The sequence below is a fragment of the Nyctereutes procyonoides genome, unplaced genomic scaffold (genome assembly GCF_905146905.1).
Source record: "Nyctereutes procyonoides isolate TBG_1078 unplaced genomic scaffold, NYPRO_anot_genome, whole genome shotgun sequence".
Lineage (NCBI taxonomy): Eukaryota > Metazoa > Chordata > Mammalia > Carnivora > Canidae > Nyctereutes > Nyctereutes procyonoides.
The window spans coordinates 11,351,578-11,369,672 of NW_026575142.1; the positions used below are offsets into that span (position 1 = coordinate 11,351,578).

The window sequence follows — 18,095 nt, forward strand, 5'->3', positions numbered from 1 at the left end:
AGCGTAAATTTAAATCTGTGAATGGCTTAAGATGATGAACAGCAGGCTATTACCTAAAATGTTAAACATAAGTTAGGGACTGAGCTAGTACCCAGAGAGAAAATTATTTGTAATTTGAAGTTAAAACCATCTGTCAAAGCAAGGGGCTCAGAGTAAAAAGCGAATGGATAGGTAGACTCCATAGATGGATGGCAAGGGACAAGAACCCAGCCAGGCAAGGGACTGCCAGCTGGCACTGGCAGTCTGGGCACCGTCTAGCTCTACAACCAGAAGAGGGGACTATAAGCCTTGAGTTAGCCATACTCTGCTACAGAAGCTTGGAGTACCACTTACGGAGTTTTGTGAGGATGTACTTGTGCATATCCCAACTGGACTCAATGACTCAGCTGCTTCAGCTTGCATTTTACCTATGAGTCAAGAGCTTCTCTGTCTCTGTCTTCTTTTTTGCTTGCTGGTCTTAATAAGAGAATAGAGGTATGTCCGTGGGTATGAGGAATAACAAACTCTTAAAGAATCAGAATTTTTTTTTAATTTTTTATTTATTTATGATAGTCACACACAGAGAGAGAAAGAGGCAGAGACACAGGCAGAGGGAGAAGCAGGCTCCATGCACCGGGAGCCCGACGTGGGATTCGATCCCGGGTCTCCAGGATCGCACCCCGGGCCAAAGGCAGGCGCTAAACCGCTGCACCACCCAGGGACCTCAGAATCAGAATTTTTTGAAATCTGTCTTTGTCCCTTGCTATTAGTCTCTAAGTAGTTTGGGGTAAACACTGTCTATTACAAAGGAAAGTATTGAAGTTAAAAAGCAGAAAACTTACTTGGTCCAGAGGTCATTCAGTCCATCTCAGCATAGCCCTTTTGGTAATTTTTCCCTTGGTTGAGTTGAAATCCATCTTTCTATGGCTTTCACCCATTAATCCTAGTCTTAACCCAGGGCCACAGAGGACAAATTCAGATGACCTGCCACATTACGGTCCTTGAATCTTTCCAGACAGCTTGCTTGTGTGATCAGAAGTCATTGAACTCATGGGGGGGGGGTGCCTAGGTGGTGCAGTCTATGTGTCTGACTCAAGTTTTGGCTCAAGTCGCGATCTCAGGATCATGAGATCAAGCCCCATGTTGGGCTCCACACTCAGTGTGGAGTCTACTTGAGATTCTCTCTCCCTCTCCTTCTGCCCTTCCCACTCATGCTCTCTCTCTTTCTCTCTCAAATAAATAAATAAATATTAAAAAAATAAGTCACTGAATTTATAGATACTATATGCTTACCCCATGCTGGCCCATGGTAGTGCCTCACAAATGGCAGCTGTTATTATTAGTTGTATTATTGGACTCCCTTTGAGCCATTCTTTTCTTCATAAGTCAAGCCCTTGTAGATTCACTGATGTCACAGAATTAACCAAAAGAGAGGTTCCCCCTTAATTACATCAATAACTGTATGTGTAGATGTTAGACACCAGAGTGCTGGGCAACTGGAGATGTCCTTCCTTTACCCTCCACTATCTATTTTGTTGTTGCTTTTAAGATTTTATTTATTTATTTGAGAGACAGTGAAAGAGCAAGAGCTGGGGGAGGAGTAGAGGGTGAGGGAGAGGCAGACTCCCCTCTGAGCAGAGATCCCGATATGAGGCTTGATCTCGGGACTCTGATCATGACCTGAGCCAACCCCAGATGCTTAACTGACTGAGCCACCCAGGCGCCCCGGTACCAAATCATTCTTAAAGACTTGGCTCAAGGTATTTCCTCTTGGAATTTCTTTTCCCTCCTTCAAGGAGAACTGATCACCCCATTTCTTCACTTGACTTGAGACTGAATACTATCTGTACTTCTTTTAGACCTCTCCTCACCGCTACTTCCCCAATATCTAGAATGCCGAACTCCTCTTGGTATCTGTACTACCAAGCAGGATACATAGTGTGTCATAGGTATTTATTAATGGAATGATAACATTTTTGAGTATCAGCTCATACAATCTTTATGCTGTCTTATCTTTTTCTTTTTTAAAAGATTTTATTTATTTATTCAGGAGAGACAGAGAGGGAGAGGCAGAGGCACAGGCAGAGGGAGAAGCAGGCTCCATGCAGGGAGCCCGACGTGGGACTCGATCCTGGAACTCAGGGATCACGCCCTGGGCCGAAGGCAAGTGCTAAACTGCTGAACCACCCAGGAATCCCCACTGTCTTATCTTTAATTAAATACCAAGACTCTTCCATTCATGTCACCTAGAAATCATTTCACCCATTGCTGTGTTTGGCCACCAGTCTCTTGTCTCTCTCTTTTCAGCAATGGTGAGGTGGATAACTTTTCCTTGGGGAGGAGAAATCCATGTTTTGTTCCCTTTGCCAATAACAAAAATATTGGAGAGGTGGGTGGTAAAGCTGTTTACCACACTGACATCTTTCACATGAACCACATCAAATGACCCAGGGTGTCTCTCCTTATTGGTGGTCACACCAATTCTTCCCAGGTTAGCACCTGTAGTCACATACGCAGGTTACTAGTGTCAAACTTGATGAAGTTAATAATCTTGCCAGTCTCCAAATCAATCTGAATGGTGTTGTTCACCTTGATGAGGGACCCAGGGTAGTGGATGGTGTGAGAATCATGGGTCACCAGATGAGGGATTCCTTTTGTTCTCACAAAGATCTTTCTCAAATTGCACAACCTGTACTTGGCCATCTTTGGTGTCATAGATTAGACGGAAATTCTCTACAGTCTTGTCAGTGCTGACAACTCTGTAAACCAGTAGGGTAGGTTATATCAGTTTGGACCTTGCCATCAATCTTAATGAACCGCTGTCTGCAGATCTCCATTTCATCTTCTGTTAGGGCAGACTTAAATCTGTTCCTTAGGAAAATGATGAGAGGGAGACATTCTCTCAGCTTGTGAGGACTGGCAGATGGGCAAGGAGCAAACACACTGGTCAGTTTATCCAGCGCCCAGTGCTTTGCAGCTACTACTCACTACAGATGCTTCCTGGGACCAAAGCCAAAGCTTCCTGGGATTCCTGGGTAGTTCAGTGGTTTAGTACCTGCCTTCGGCCCAGGGTGTGATCCTGGAGACCCGGGATTGAGTCCCACATCGGGCTCCCTGCATAGAACCTGCTTCTCCCTCTACCTGTGTCTCTGCCTCTCTCTCTCTGTCTCTGTATGTGTGTCTCTCATGAATAAATAAATAAAATCTTTTTTAAAAAGCCATGACTGTACTAGCCATGAAAAGAAGACTGCTGGCTGGGGGGGCTGGCTGGCTCAGTTGGGGGAGTGTGTGACTCTTGATATCAGGATTGTGAGTTTGAGCCCCATATCAGATGTAAGAGATTACTTAAAAATAAAATCTTAAAAAAGAAAAGAAGACAGCCTTCTTCCAATGTGCTGATAAAATAGCTAGGTTATACAACTTTAAAAAATCTTTTATATAGGGATCCCTGGGTGGCGCAGCAGTTTGGCGCCTGCCTTTGGCCCAGGGCGCGATCCTGGAGACCCAGGATCGAATCCCACGTCGGGCTCTCGGTGCATGAAGCCTGCTTCTCCCTCTGCCTGTGTCTCTGCCTCTCTCTCTCTCTCTCCCTCTCTCTCTCTGTGACTATCATAAATAAATAAAAATTAAAAAAAATCTTTTATATATTTCAAAGAGAGAGAGAGAGCACAAACATGAGCGAGGGCAGGGACAGAAGGAGAAGCAGACTCCCTGCAGAGCAGAGAGTCTGACACAGGGCTCCATCCCAGGACCCTAGGACTATGACTTGAGCCGAAGGCAGATGCCTAACTGAATGAACCACCCAGGGGCCCTGGTTATACAATTTTTATAGATGGATGGAAATTTAAAATTTTTTTCTATGCTTCATCCTTCATCCCAGTGGTTCTCAACCTTGACTTTGGATTGGAAAGTATTGCAAGTTTTATTTATTTTTTATTTTTTAAAAATATTTTATTTATTTATTCATAAGAGACACATAGAGGGAGGCAGAGACATAGGCAGATAGAGAAGCAGGCTCCATGCAGGGAGCCTGATGTGGGGCTTGACCCCAGGACTCCAGGATCATGACCTGAGCCGAAGGCAGGCACTAAACCGCTGAGCCAACCAGGCACCCCCACATCTCTACTTTTAAGGAGCAGGGCTCAGATGGGTGATTCCTTAGTTTCCAGTGACACTGCTTGTGTCACTCAGAGGTAATCAGCTGGAGGTCAGGCTGCTCTGGAGAGCCTAAGACAGCTTCCCTCATGTGTTTGGCTCCTGCAGGATGGTTGGAAGGTCAACATCATCTTGGTCTGTCAACCAGGGCACTTACAGGTGACCTCTCCAGTGATGGTCTCGAGGTATTAGGACTAGGAGAACCTTCTTTTTCTTCTCCTCCTTTTTCTTCTTCTTTTCTTTTCTTTTTTTTTTCTTAAAGATTATTTATTTATTCATAGAGACACGAAGAGAGAGAGAGAGAGAGAGAGAGAGAGAGAGAGAGAGAGAGAGAGAGGCAGAGACACAGGCAGAGGGAGAAGCAGGCTCCAAGCAGGGAGCCCGACGTGGGACTCGATCCCGGATCTCCAGGATCACACCCCGGACTGCAATCGGTGCTAAACCGCTAAGCCACCAGGGCTGCCCTCTTTTCTTTTTTAATATATGGTCTAGGTTGCCATTTTTCTCTTGTGGTAAAATATACATAACACACAATTTATCACTTCAGTCATTTTAAAGTTGCAGTTCAGTGGCATGAAGTCAGTTCTCAATGTCGATGATGATCTATCTACTTCCAAAAGGTTTTCATTGCCCCAAGCAGAAACCCTGTAGCCATTAAGTAATAACTTCCCATTCCCCTCCTTCTCAGCCTGTGGTAACCTCTAATCTACTTCCTGTCTCTATGAATCTGACTATTCTAGATATAGCATATTCGCGTCTGGCTTAGTTCATTTAGCAAAATGTCCTCAAGGTTCCTCTATGTTTTAACATGTATCAGAATCTCATTCCTTTTTAGGGCTGATTACTATTCCATAGGATACACACCACATTTTGCTTATGTGTTCATCTGTTGACAAACACGTGGGTTGTTTCTACCTCTTGGCTATTGGGAATAATGCTGCTGCGAATAAGAGTATACAAGTATCTTTTCCAGTCCCTGCTTTCAGTTCCTTTGGGTATATGCCGTGGAGTCGAATTACTGGATGGTCTGGTCGTTCTTTATTTAGCCTTTTGAGGAGTCACCAAACTGTTTTCTTTAGCAGCTGCACCAATTTTACACTCCTATCAGCCCTGCATGACTGTTCCAATTTCTATACATCTTCACCAACATGTTTTGTTTTTCTGTTTTTAAAAATAATAATCATCCTAATGGGTGTGAAATGGTATCTTATTATGGCTTTTTCTTTAGAAGATTTATTTATTTATTCATGAGAGACAGATAGAGCGAGGCAGAGACATAGGCAGAGGGAGAAGCAGACTCCTTGCGGGGAGCCCGATGTGGGACTCGATCCAGGGACCCCGGGATCATGCCCCAGGCTGAAGGCAGACACTCAATCTCTGAGCCACCCAGGTGCCCCTTATTATGGTTTTGATACGTACTTTCCTAATGACTGGTGATATTGAGCATCTTTTGATACTTATTGGACATTTGTATGTTTTACATGGAGAAATGGTTGTTCAAGTCCTTTGCCATTTTTAAATTAGGGTTATTTTTTTGTTGTTGTTCAGTTGTATATTTAGACTTCTTACCTAACAACTCATGGTGTTCAGAGAAAGAATTCCAAGAGATCCAGGCGGAAGCTGAAAGTCTCCTTCTGCTTAGCTTCATAAGTCCCATGACCTCACTTCTGCTGCATTTTATAGGTCATGCAGGTTACTGAGGTTAGCCCAGACTCTGGGAGGGGTAGCAAAAAATTTGTGGCCATCTTTAATCTACCAGAGTATGATATTAAAATTAACTAAAACATGGGGCTCCTCGATGGCTCAGTTGGTTGGGCATCTGACTTGATTTCTGCTCAGGTCCTGACTTCAGGTTCATGAGATGGAGCCCAGTAGGGCTCTGTGCTCAGCAGGGAGTCAGCTAGAGACTGCCTCTCTCCTTTCCCTCTGCCCACCAACCCCTGCTTGCATGAGTGCTCCCCCCCAAAATAAATAAATAAATCTTAAAAAAAATAAGAAAACTGAAATTAACTAAAACAACCCAATTGTTTAAATAACAGTAATAATAATAATGGCTGCTGTTGGATTCAACAGCTTTTCTCCTGAGGTCTTTTTTTTTTTAAGATTTTATTTATTTATTCAAGAGAGACACACAGGGAGAGGCAGAGACACAGGCAGAGGGAGAAGCAGGCTCCCTGCAGGGAGCCTGATGTGGGACTCGATCCCAGGACCCCGGGATTATGACCTGAGCCAAAGGCAAATTCTCAACCACTGAGCCACCCAGATACCCCTTCTCCTGAGGTCTTGAAAGTCTTTCCCCCATAAAAGCCTTCACCATGCCAGAGCACCTGGATGGCCCAGTCAGATTAGTGTCCCACTCTTGATCTCTGCTCAGGTCTGGATCTCAGGGTCATGAGTTTAAGCCCATGAGTACCCAATGTTGGGCTCCACACTGGGCATGGAGTTTACGTAAAGTTAAAAAAAAAGAAAAAAGAAAAAAGCCTTTTACTATGTTATCATCCTATATTTTAGAGATCTTTAATTATGATATAGATATGAGCACAGTTACTTGACTTTTAAAATCTATTTAGCTGATTTGCTTTATAATGACAGGGTGAGGCAGGAAGCCTGGGTTTCACGCTCAGCTCTGCCACTAACTGGCTGACTGTCCTCTCTTGGAGGATGAGCTATGGTCCTCTAACTTCTCTTCTAGCTTGAACACAGTATTGTTTTAGGAAGGAAGATGAATTGACCATGAATTGGGATGTAGAAAATGTCTAAGTACAGAACAATTTGTTGCCTAGAAATATTACCATGTGTCATTTATTCATTGGGACAGAGAAATGACTTCAGCTTAATGGCAATTATTATAATAAGATTAAAAATAGCATCAGTAAACACACTCACAGTCACGATGGGAGTGGAGGCAAGGCTGAAGCAATGTCTGGGAACATTGTGGTAGAGGGTGAGAAGATAAGAAATGGAGCAGTTTCCAGATCAGCCAGGTGCAAGGGAACAAGGAATGCGTGTTTTTTTTTTTGGGGGGGGGGTTCAGTATCTTAGTCTAAGAGTGGTATATAGGAACAAGATCTGCAAACGGTGGATAATTCATAAAACAAAACATGCACCAAAAGGGTGGTGGTAGGGTGAGGAGAGAGGGCACTGAACATTTGTAGTGTGTGTCTTTCATATGCCAAGCAAAGGACTAGCTGTTTTCATACTGAGCTTATTTGACTTTCATGGGCAACCATAAGAGTAAGCATTATTTTCCCTTCTCTCTTGTTTTGGAAATGAGGAAAGTGATATGCAACATTCTGCACGTGGTCCCACAGCTAGAGGCCTGGGATATACCAAAGCTCGTTTTTCCTACATCAAAAAACTACCTTTCCTTTGGAAAGGACTCTTATTAGACATTATTCCTCTCAACCTTAAAACATAATCACTGTCGGTTTTAGTGATCTGAGAAGGTCCTCTTTGCAAATGAAGAGAATATATCCTTTCAAGCTTGGTTTGGAGAATCACCCACCAGCTGCTTCTATTTGCAAAATTTTCCATCTCGATCTGATTATTTCAGATAGAGAAAAATGACCCTTAATGGAAGAGATAATGTTAGTGATTTAAGTAAGTTAATTCTTTAAAAAGTATGTGAGTTACAAATGTATCTTAAGGACGTCTGCACTGAGTCTTGAGCAGATGAAAGTTTCCTGTTTCTTCCCTATCTGGCCAGGACCCCTGCTTTGTTGTTGTTGTTGTTTTTTGTTTGTTTAATTCCCACCCCCCCTGCTTTGTATTACAGCAGAATTGCAGGCCCAAGAGCTAAGAAGCTAAGAGCTTCTCTTAGCTCTCCCCTTGGGCAGCTTTTGTTTCTACCCTTTCCACAGCAGAAGCAATGGGTCTTTGCCTGGATCCCAGATGGGAGGCTTTGCTACTCTTCTCCTGCCCCTGAGCTGCTCAAAGCTTTTGCTTTCTTTGAGAGATGGTTTTGGGGAAATGGGCTGTGTTTCATACCTCTCCCCCAGTAGCAACTAATCATTACCTGTGTGCCGGAGCCCCCAAAGGGGACTCACTCTCATCCTTTGCTCTTCCTCTAATGTTTCTTGTGATCATCTGGTGGAGAACAACTCAGGAATAAGTGCAATGTTCCTTGTAGAAGTCTATGATTACCATTTTTTCCTAAACCGATACAATAGCCTACATTCAGCCTTTAAGAATTTGTTAAACATTTAGCTGTTTTGGGGGTGTCTGGGTGGCTCAAGTCAATTAAGCGTTTGCCTTCAGCTCAGGTCATGATCCCAGGGTCCTGAGATCAAGTCCCATATCGGACTCTACTTGGCAGGAGCCTGCTTCTTCCTCTCCCTCTGCCTGCTGCTCTCCCTGCTTTTGTGCTCTCTGTCAAAAAAAAAAAAAAAGTTTAGCTGTTTTCTTCTTACCTATGTTAATGGTAAGAAGAAATGCTTGCATGCTGTGACAAAAGTAACAATTCATGTGTTCCCTTTTTTTCTTGGAGGGGCTTGTCACTCTTTGGAATTTTTATCATTTAGTTGCCTTGTGTACTCACATCTCTAATGGATTCAAGAAAAATTATGATTTTGTAGATTATCTGGCTTTCTTGTTCTTAGGATGGGAACAATGTTCTCTTAAAGCTTTCTAGATCCTAAGCAGAAGTGGACATAGGCATACCTCAGAGATATTGTGGATTCAGTTCTAGACCACTGCCATAGAGGGAACAGTGCAATAGAGTCAAATGAATTTTTTGGTTTCCCAGTGTATATAAAAGTTATCTTTACACTATAATGTAGTCTATTAAGTATGTAATAGCATATGTCTAAAAAATAATATACATACCTTAATACAAATTTTAAAAAAGATTTTATTTATTTATTTACTTGAGAGAGAGAGAGAGCACCTCACTCATGAGAAGGGGGGGTGTGGAGGCACAGAGGGGGAAGGAGGGTGAGGGAGAAGAAGACTCCCCACTGAGTGTGGGGCCTTACTTAGGGCTCCATCTCATGGCCCTGAGATCATGACCTGAGCTGAAGTGAAGAGTCAGATCCTTAATGGACTGAGCTACCCAGGTGCTCTGACAGTATTTTTAGCAATGAGGTATTTTTGATTGGGACACCACGCCACCTCCTCCACCCCTACCTGCCATGCGTGTGCGCTCTCTCCCCCCCTCTCTAAAAAAAAGCACCCCCCAAAAAAATCTTAAAAAAATACTGTCATCTGAACTCTCAGTGACTTGTCATCTTTTTGCAGGTGGGGAGGTCTTGTCTCAATGTTGATGGCTGCTGACTGATCAGGGTGGTGGCTGCTGAAGGTTGGGGTGGCCGTGACAATATCTTCAAATAAGACAACAATGACGTTTACTCCATCGATCCTTTCACGATCCTTCCTTTCACTAATGATATCTCTGTAGCATGTGATGCTGTTTGATCGCATTTTGCCTCCAGGAGAATTTCTTTCAGAATTTGAGTCAATCCTCTCAAACTCTGCTGCTGCTTTATCAACTAGGTTTTTGTAATATTCTAAATTCTTTTTTGTCATTTCAAATCTTCAGAGCATCTTTACCAGTAGGTTCAATCTCAATAAACCACTTTCTTTGCTCATCTATAAGAAGCAGTTCCTCATCTATTCAAGTTTTATCAGGAGATTGTAGCAATTCAATCATATCTTCAGGCTTCACTTTTTCTTTTTGAGATTTTGTTTTTAAGTGATCTCTACACTCAATGTGGGATTCAAACTTACAACCCTGAGATCAAGAGTCACATGCTCTACTGACTAAGTCAGTCAGGTGCTTCCAGACTCCACTTCTCATTCGAATTTTCTTGTTATTTCTACCACATGTGCAGTTACTTCCTTCACAGAAGTCTTGAACCCTTCAAAGTCATTCATGAGGATGGAATTACATCTTCCAAACTCCTGTTAATATTGATATTTTGACCTCTTCCCATGAATCACGAATGTTCTTAATGGCATCTAGAATGATGAATCCTTTCCAGAAGGTTTTCAATTTACTTTGCCCAGATTCATCAGAGGAATCACTATCTCCGGCAGCTGTAACCTATGAAATGTATTTCTTAAATAATAAGACTTGAAAGTCAAAATTACCCCTTGATCCATGGGTGGCAGAATGGATGCTGTGTTAGCAGGCATGAAAACATTAATCTCGTTGTGAATCTCCATCAGAGCTCTTGGCTGATCAGGTGCATTGCCGATGTGCAGTCATATTTTGAAAGGAATCTTTTTTCTGAGTAGTAAGTCTCAACAGTGGGCTTAAAATAATCAGTAAACCATATTGTAAACAGATATGCTGTCATCCACAGGCTTTGTTGGTGTATTAGAACACTCTAATAGAGTAGATTGATTCTTAATTCTTAAGGGCCCTAGGATTTTTTGAATAGTCAATGAACATTGGCTTCAACTTAAAATTAACAGCTGCTTTAGCCCCTAACAAGAGAATCAGCCTGTCCTTTGAAGCTTTGAAGCCAAAGTGTTGACTTCTCATAGGCTATGAAAGTCATAGATGGCGTCTTCTTCCAACCTAAAGCTGTTTCATCTGTAGTGAACATCTGTTATTTAGTGTAGCCATCATCATTAATGATCTTAACTAGATCTTCTGGAGAACTTGCTGCAACTTCTACATCAGCACTTGCTGCTTCACCTTGCATTTTTATGCTGTGGGGATGACTTCTTTTCTTAAACTTCATGAAACAACCTCTGCTTGCTTCCAACTTTTCTTCTGCAGCCTCCTCACCTCTGTCAGCCTTCAGAGAATTGAAGAAATTTAGCACCTTGCTCTGGATTAGGTTTTGACTTGTGGCTGGTTTGATTGTCTATCCAGACCACTACAACTTTCTTCATATCAGCAATAAGGCTGTTTCACTTTATCATTCATGTGTTCACTGGAGCACTTTTATTTTCCTTCAAAAACTTTTCCTTTGCATTCAAAGCTTGGATAACTGGCCCAAGAGGCTCTCTGCCTATCTCAGTTTTTGGACATGTCTTCCTCTGTAGGCTTAATCATTTCTAGCTTTTGATTTAAAGTGAGAGATGTGTGACTCTTCTTTTCACTCACTTAGAGGCCACTGTCAGGTTATTAATTGGCCTAATTTCAATATTGCTGTGTCCAGGAAATAGGAAGACCTGAGGGGAGGGAGAGAGAGTCGGGAATGGTCGGTTGGTGGAGCAGTAACACAAAAAACATTTATTGATTCGGTTTGTTTTCTATGGGTGCAGTTCGTGGCAACCCAAAGCAATTGCAATAGTAACATCAAGGATTCCTGATCACAGGTCACCATAATAAATATATAATAATAATGAAAAAGTTTAAAATATTGTGAGAGTTATCAAAATGAAACACAGGGAATTGAAGTGAGCAAATGCTGTTGGGAAAATGACCCTGATAGACTTGGGCAACCCAGGGTTGCCACTAACCTTCAATTTGTAAAAAATACATTATCTGTAAGTGCAATAAAGCAAAGCATAATAAGATGAGGTATACCTCTATTTAAAAAACTCTTTGTCTCATGGAAATTTTCAGACATTCAAAAGTAATTTCTTTGTCTTCTAGTATGAGTTTTTAAATTTGATATGGGGTCCCAGAAGATTCAATGGGTCAAAGGTTATGCATATTTTACATTTTGATAAATAGTGTCAAATTGTCATTCAAAAAATCTGTATCAATTATATCCCCACCAAATACTGTATGAACGGTACCAAAAATCTTAACCAAACTTGAAAATTTGAGACACTTACTTAAAATGAAAAGACTTTTAAGTTTCCAGTTTGATCCGCTAAAAGACATTCTTACTGCGAAACTCTATTTGCCAGTTCTAAAGAGAATTTCATTGAAGGAAGTAGACATTGGTCTTTAGTTCTTTCAGTCAAGTATTTACAGCTGAGGCTGTTTGCTATTTCAATGCAATTCACCAAAATTTAGTGCTTAACCACATGAACAACACTTCTGGTTTCTATTAGCTCCCTATCCTTGTACATCAGTGACTTTAGTAGTGCCTCTGATGATTTATGTCATAAGCAAAGAATGTACTTAACTCTGGGCATTAAAGGAAATGTGGTTAAATCACATTCTATAGCTTCTAGTTAAGCAAAACTAAAAAATAAAAGAAAATAAAGAAATCAAACAAATTTGCTTAAATTCTCATACTTCTGATTATTTCAAACTTTATCAAAATTATCATTTTATCATCTTTTCATTCAATAAATATATTTAGTTTCTGCATGGTATTCTATGTACTAAGAGGATTAAAAAATTAGATATGGTTCCTTTTTAATTTTTATTTATTTATGATAGTCACAGAGAGAGAGGGGCAGAGACACAGGCAGAGGGAGAAGCAGGCTCCATGCACCGGGAGCCCGATGTGGGATTCGATACCGGGTCTCCAGGATCGCGCTCTGGGCCAAAGGCAGGCGCCAAACCGCTGCGCCACCCAGGGATCCCGATATGGTTCCTTTTTCTAAGAATTTGCATACATATAAAAATAGGAATCTCTCCTTCTCTTTATGCATGCATCCATCCATTCGGCCACTTATTCATTCAACAAAAATTTGTCTTTTGTGTCTACTGTGTTGTAGCAATGCATTTGGGACTCAAAGTTAGTAAAAGATGGTCCTTATCTTCAAGTAAGGACAACCTAGTGGGGGAAATAGATAATCCTATGAGGGGATGAGAGAAAGCTTTCCAAGAAAAGTGGCATTACAAATGTCTGAAGGATATGTAAGGTTTCAAGAGACGGTGTAAGAGGAAGTTCATTCCAGGTCAAGGAAGTATGAAATATGCTGGGCAAAGGCATGCAGATGCAAAAGTGCATTGGAGAACAGGTTGGAGGGGGAGGTTGAGTGATACAGCAGATACTGAAGTTGAAACTGGAAAAAAATTGGCTAGGATCAGTAAGGAGAAAGGGTATCATTATGGGTAGAAATGGTTAGAGACTTAGTGGAGAAGGAGAATGTACTTAAACACAGTTTTGAAGAATGGGTAGGATTTGATAGGCGGATCGTAGGTGTGAAAAGCGCTAGAGACCGAGGACAGTATAAGTGTAGGTTCGTGCCCTAGAGGACAAAGGAATGGCTCTGTGTTGGCAATAAGAAGTTATCTAATATTGTATCGCATTCTTTCTGGCATTAGGGTTTTCATGTAGGCTATTTTCTCTGCTGAGAATCCTCTTTGCCTGTTACAGAATGCTTTTGATAGCCATTAACAAAAAACCCAAATTGGATAGACCTGGGGTTGGCTTAGCCCTTAATTTATAATCCTGCCAGGGCTTCATTTCACTGTGATTATCCTGGTTCTTCCCTCTCTTGTATATTGGTTTTATTTTCAAGCTGGCTTTTGTCCTGGTAGAGAGATGAGTGCTGCTAGCAGAACAGCTTTCCATAATCTCCCAAACTAAATTAGAGTCTTCTTCTTCTAGCTCAAGGTACCCTAAAATTTTCCTTCATAACACTTATCATCTTTACATTATACACTTATTTGTGTGATTATTTGCTAAAGGCCTGGCTCTTCTTCTGAAGTTTATGAAGCTATGTGAGAGCAGGGACCATGAATTTTTCTCTGTGCAGATCCCTAGCTAGCACCTAATAGACACTCTGTAAAAATGTGTGGAATGAATGAATGGATTAATCTCAACTCCTATTCAGTAAGGAGAAATCTTACATTTAACAGTTTCAAAATTGCCATTGTGCCAGGGGAGAGGGAACATAAAAGTGACTACTAACTAAGCTCAGAGCTGTGTTACGGTATGATCCAAAACTGATAAGCACCCTGTACCACAGATAGGGTACTCCAGGAATTACATGGATTAAAAGACTGTTTCTGTAAACAACTCTATCAAATGCTAGTTTTAGCATTTGTAAAAATATTCTCACTTTTTTATATTATCAAGGTATATCTCACAGCAAAATTTAAATACACTTACCCAGACCAGGACTATCTTGCTTTTCTGAATAATTTTCTGCATCAGAAATACACATCCTGGGACCAAAGCTATAAAGAAGATTTTTTATGGGTTAAAGAAATGATTATAAGTTAGTACAACTGCTGTCATTCAAAATACACATTCTGACTCCTGGCTGTTTAGAAATTTATTTTCATATTAATTTTGGTATAGTTTTTATTTCTTTTTTAAAAAGATTTTTATTTATTTATTCATAAGAGATATATATAGAGAGAGGCAGAGACACAGGCAGAGGGAGAAGCAGGCTCCATGCAGGGAGCCCGACGTGGGACTCTATTCCCGATGTGAGGCTCCAGGATCACACCCTGGGCTGAAGGCGGTGCTAACAGCCAGCCCCGCCCCCCCCCTCCCCCCCCGCCCCGGCTGCCTGGTATAGTTTTTAATTAGAAGGATTTAAGAAAAAACAAGTTTAATACTTTGAAATATTCATGTCATGAAATGTGGGGTTACTCTATCTCATCAAACCTCGTAATTTTGGTTGAAGATGCTTAGAAAATTCACCTATAAAGCATTAACTAAGTTTGGTCAAAATATTTGGGCAGTCTTTTTTTTTTTTTTTAAAACACTTTATTTATTCATGAGAGACACACAGAGAGAGGCAGAGACATAGGCAGAGGGAGAAGCAGGCTCCATGTGGGGAATCTGATGTGGGACTTGATCCCAGGACCCCGGGATCACGACCTGAGCCAAAGGCAGACAATCACTGAGCTATCCAGGTGGCCCTGCGTAGTCTTAATATATTTCTTTCTATGCTTTCAGTGGGAAAAAAGTCTCATTGTTGGATTGATCCTGCAGTGTTTTAGTGACCACACTGTTTATTGATTTTATCACCTGTTTAAAGAAAGATTTATTTACTTATTTGAGAGAGAGAGAGAGAGAGAGAGAAGAGGAACAGGAAAGGAGCAGAGGGGGAGGGAGAGTCAGGAAGGGAAAGAATCTCAAGCAGACTCCTCCTTGAGCACGGAGCCCAAAGTGGGGCTCAATGGCATGACCCTGAGATTATGACCTGAGCAGAAACTGAGAGATGCCCAACTGATTGAACCACTCAGGTGCCTTTATCACTTTTTTTTAAAAAAAGATTTTATTTTACTAGATTTTATTTATTTATTCATGAGAGACTCAGAGAGAGAGAGAGAGAGAGAGAGGGGCAGAGACACAGGCAGAGGGAGAAGCAGGCTCTATGCAGGGAGCCCTATTTGGGACTTGATCCCAGGACTCCAGGATCACACTCCAGGACGAAGGCAGGCGCTAAGCCACTGAGCCACCTAGGCGTCCCTAAAAAAATGATTTTATTTTTAAGTACTCTCTGCACCCAATGTAGGACTTGAACTTTCAACTCCAAGATCAAAAGTAGCATGCTCTACTGACTGAGCCAGCCAGGTGCCCCTGATTTTATTACTTTTTAACATAAACATTTTTGCATTCCTACTAGAACATGTGAAGAACTTTATATTTAATTTGATTTCATCTTATGGTCTTTTATCCAGTCTTAAGTTATTTGGAATTTATAAAGCCTGAAATTTTCAATTCAGTAGTAGTGATATGGAAATTAAATATTTAAGTCCTATTTTTTCCATAGGGAATCTAAAACCAGCATTTAGTCAGGTGGGTGTGGGCTAGTCTATTTAGAATCATAACTTCATTTTATTAGGCAATCTCTGGGGGTAAACATTAATTTGGGAAAAGAAATCATCAATTGAAAAGGACAGCTTCTTTTTCTGCATCTCATCCATTGTTTGTCCTTATTGATTATTTTCTATGTTATTAATAGTATCGATTAAAATTTATAAGAATCTCATTATATGAAGAAATAAAGACAATACATACAGTTAAAGAAATAAAAATAATGGGTCCTTACTTTACAAGACATATTTTCTAGAATGTGCAAGACACAGGTAAAGCAGTGAGATGGATTTTTTTTAAAGATTTTATTTATTTATGAGAGACACAGAGAGAGGCAGAGACATAGGCAGAGGGAGAAGCAGGCTCCATGCAGGGAGCCTGAGGTGGGACTTGATCCCTGGTCTCCAGGATCAGGCCCTGGGCTGAAGGCAGCGCTAAACCGCTGAGCCACCGGGCTGCCTCTGAGATGGATTTTTGTATGGTTTAAGAATCTGTTGGCATTTTTTTTTTTAGATTTTATTTATTCATTCATGAGAGACACAGAGAGAGGCAGAGACACAGAGGGAGAAGCAGGCTCCATGTAGGGTGCCTGATGTGGAACTCGATTCCAGGACTCCAGGATCACGCCCTGAGCCACCCAGGTGTCCTCTGTTGGCATTTTTTTAATGGGTCACCTTCATATCTCAGTCTTCTTTTGTTCTGCTCATGATAACTCTATAGACATGTTTGAAATCATTCCATCTTACACAAAACCAAAACAAGAAATTAGCTTTTCATTAAAATGTTTCATCTTTAGAGAAGCTCCTGGATGTTTCCCAAATCTAGGTTGGGTTTTTAATATCCCATTAAGAGAGCCAGCTTAGCCTCGTGAGATAAAAATTGACATTAGGACATCTGCGTCCCACTGTTATTTCGACAATAACTTTGGATAACTGCCCAAGATTTTTGTGCCCCAGTTCTCCATCCATAAAATGCTTTTCAGTAGGTGTTCAGTGTTTGTTCAATGAATGAATGAAAGGATAATAACCAACATTTACTCTGTGCTCACCACGCACTGGGTACTTTACATGCGTTATGACACTGATGCTCTATCAAGTAGATGTGGTCATTAACTCTATTTTATAGAGGAGAAAGTTAAGCTTAATTAACTTGCTCAAAATCATACAGCTAGCAATGTGTGAAATTTGAACCCAGACTACCCAAACCCAGGGCCTGTATTCTTAAACATGCTATGACTGAGTCTTCCGCCTGGTTCCAGGAGGAGAAAGTCAGCTACCGGCGACTGACAACACTCCAGCCATCCTCTGCCTGGTGAACTTGTGTCTGTACTTGTCCTGTTACACCATGTGATGAAGGAATTCAGCAGGGCTGGAATCTTTCCCTGTGTGGTGTCAGTGATTTTTGGGTGCAGGAAAATTCTTTTACCTTTTGTGTCTCAAAGATTGCATAACTACGGTCCCTCTAAACCAAAGAGGCAGAGTAATTGACCTCAAAATATGTACTGGCCTTTGATCCCTTTGGGGAGTAAGTTAGGGGCATAGAACTAAGTATTCCTGCCCCCTCTTCCAGAAATCTAAATATAACACCCTCGGGATCCCTGGGTGGTGCAGCGGTTTGGCGCCTGCTTTTGGCCCAGGGTGCGATCCTGGAGACCCGGGATTGAATCCCACATCGGGCTCCCGGTGCATGGAGCCTGCTTCTCCCTCTGCCTATGTCTCTGCCTCTCTCTCTCCCTCTCTCTCTCTCTCTCTCTCTGTGACTATCATAAATAAATAAAAATTAAAAAAATATAACACTCTCAAAAAAGAAATTTGATATCTGGCAGGACAAATGGCCAGTAGATGCTTTAGACCCAGATGGTAGTGGTTGGAGATTTGGAGGAGTCTCCACCCCAGTTCATCGAAGCCACGGACTATCCTAATTAATATTTAGAAAGTGTATACATGGACAGTGAGGTTGAGTTTATATGACTCTAAAAACCTTCATTTTGTTTTGAAAACAGTGCCATATAGAGACCTATGTGAAGTTTGAGATGAGTCTATGTTCTTTTTTTTTTTAATTTTATTTATTTACGATAGTCACACACACACACACACACACACAGAGAGAGAGAGAGAGAGAGAGAGGGAGAGAGGCAGAGAGAGAAGCAGGCTCCATGCACCGGGAGCCCGACGTGGGATTCGATCCCGGGTCTCCAGGATCGCGCCCTGAGCCAAAGGCAGGTGCTAAACCGCTGCGCCACCCAGGGATCCCGAGAGTCTATGTTCTTATGGTTTAGAAAAACATTCCATATTTTGGAAACATAATGAAATCTTATTTATATAGTGAACACATTCTAGGCCATAAACTGAATATTTTACAAAGCTGAACTTAAGTGAGGATGAC

The 18,095-nt window shown here is 41.4% G+C and overlaps 1 pseudogene; it reads right to left on the bottom strand.

Moving 5' to 3' along the window:
- Positions 1-2,237: 2,237 nt before the first annotated feature.
- Positions 2,238-18,095, bottom strand: part of LOC129498818 (40S ribosomal protein S4-like) — a 37,770-nt pseudogene continuing 21,912 nt past the window's right edge.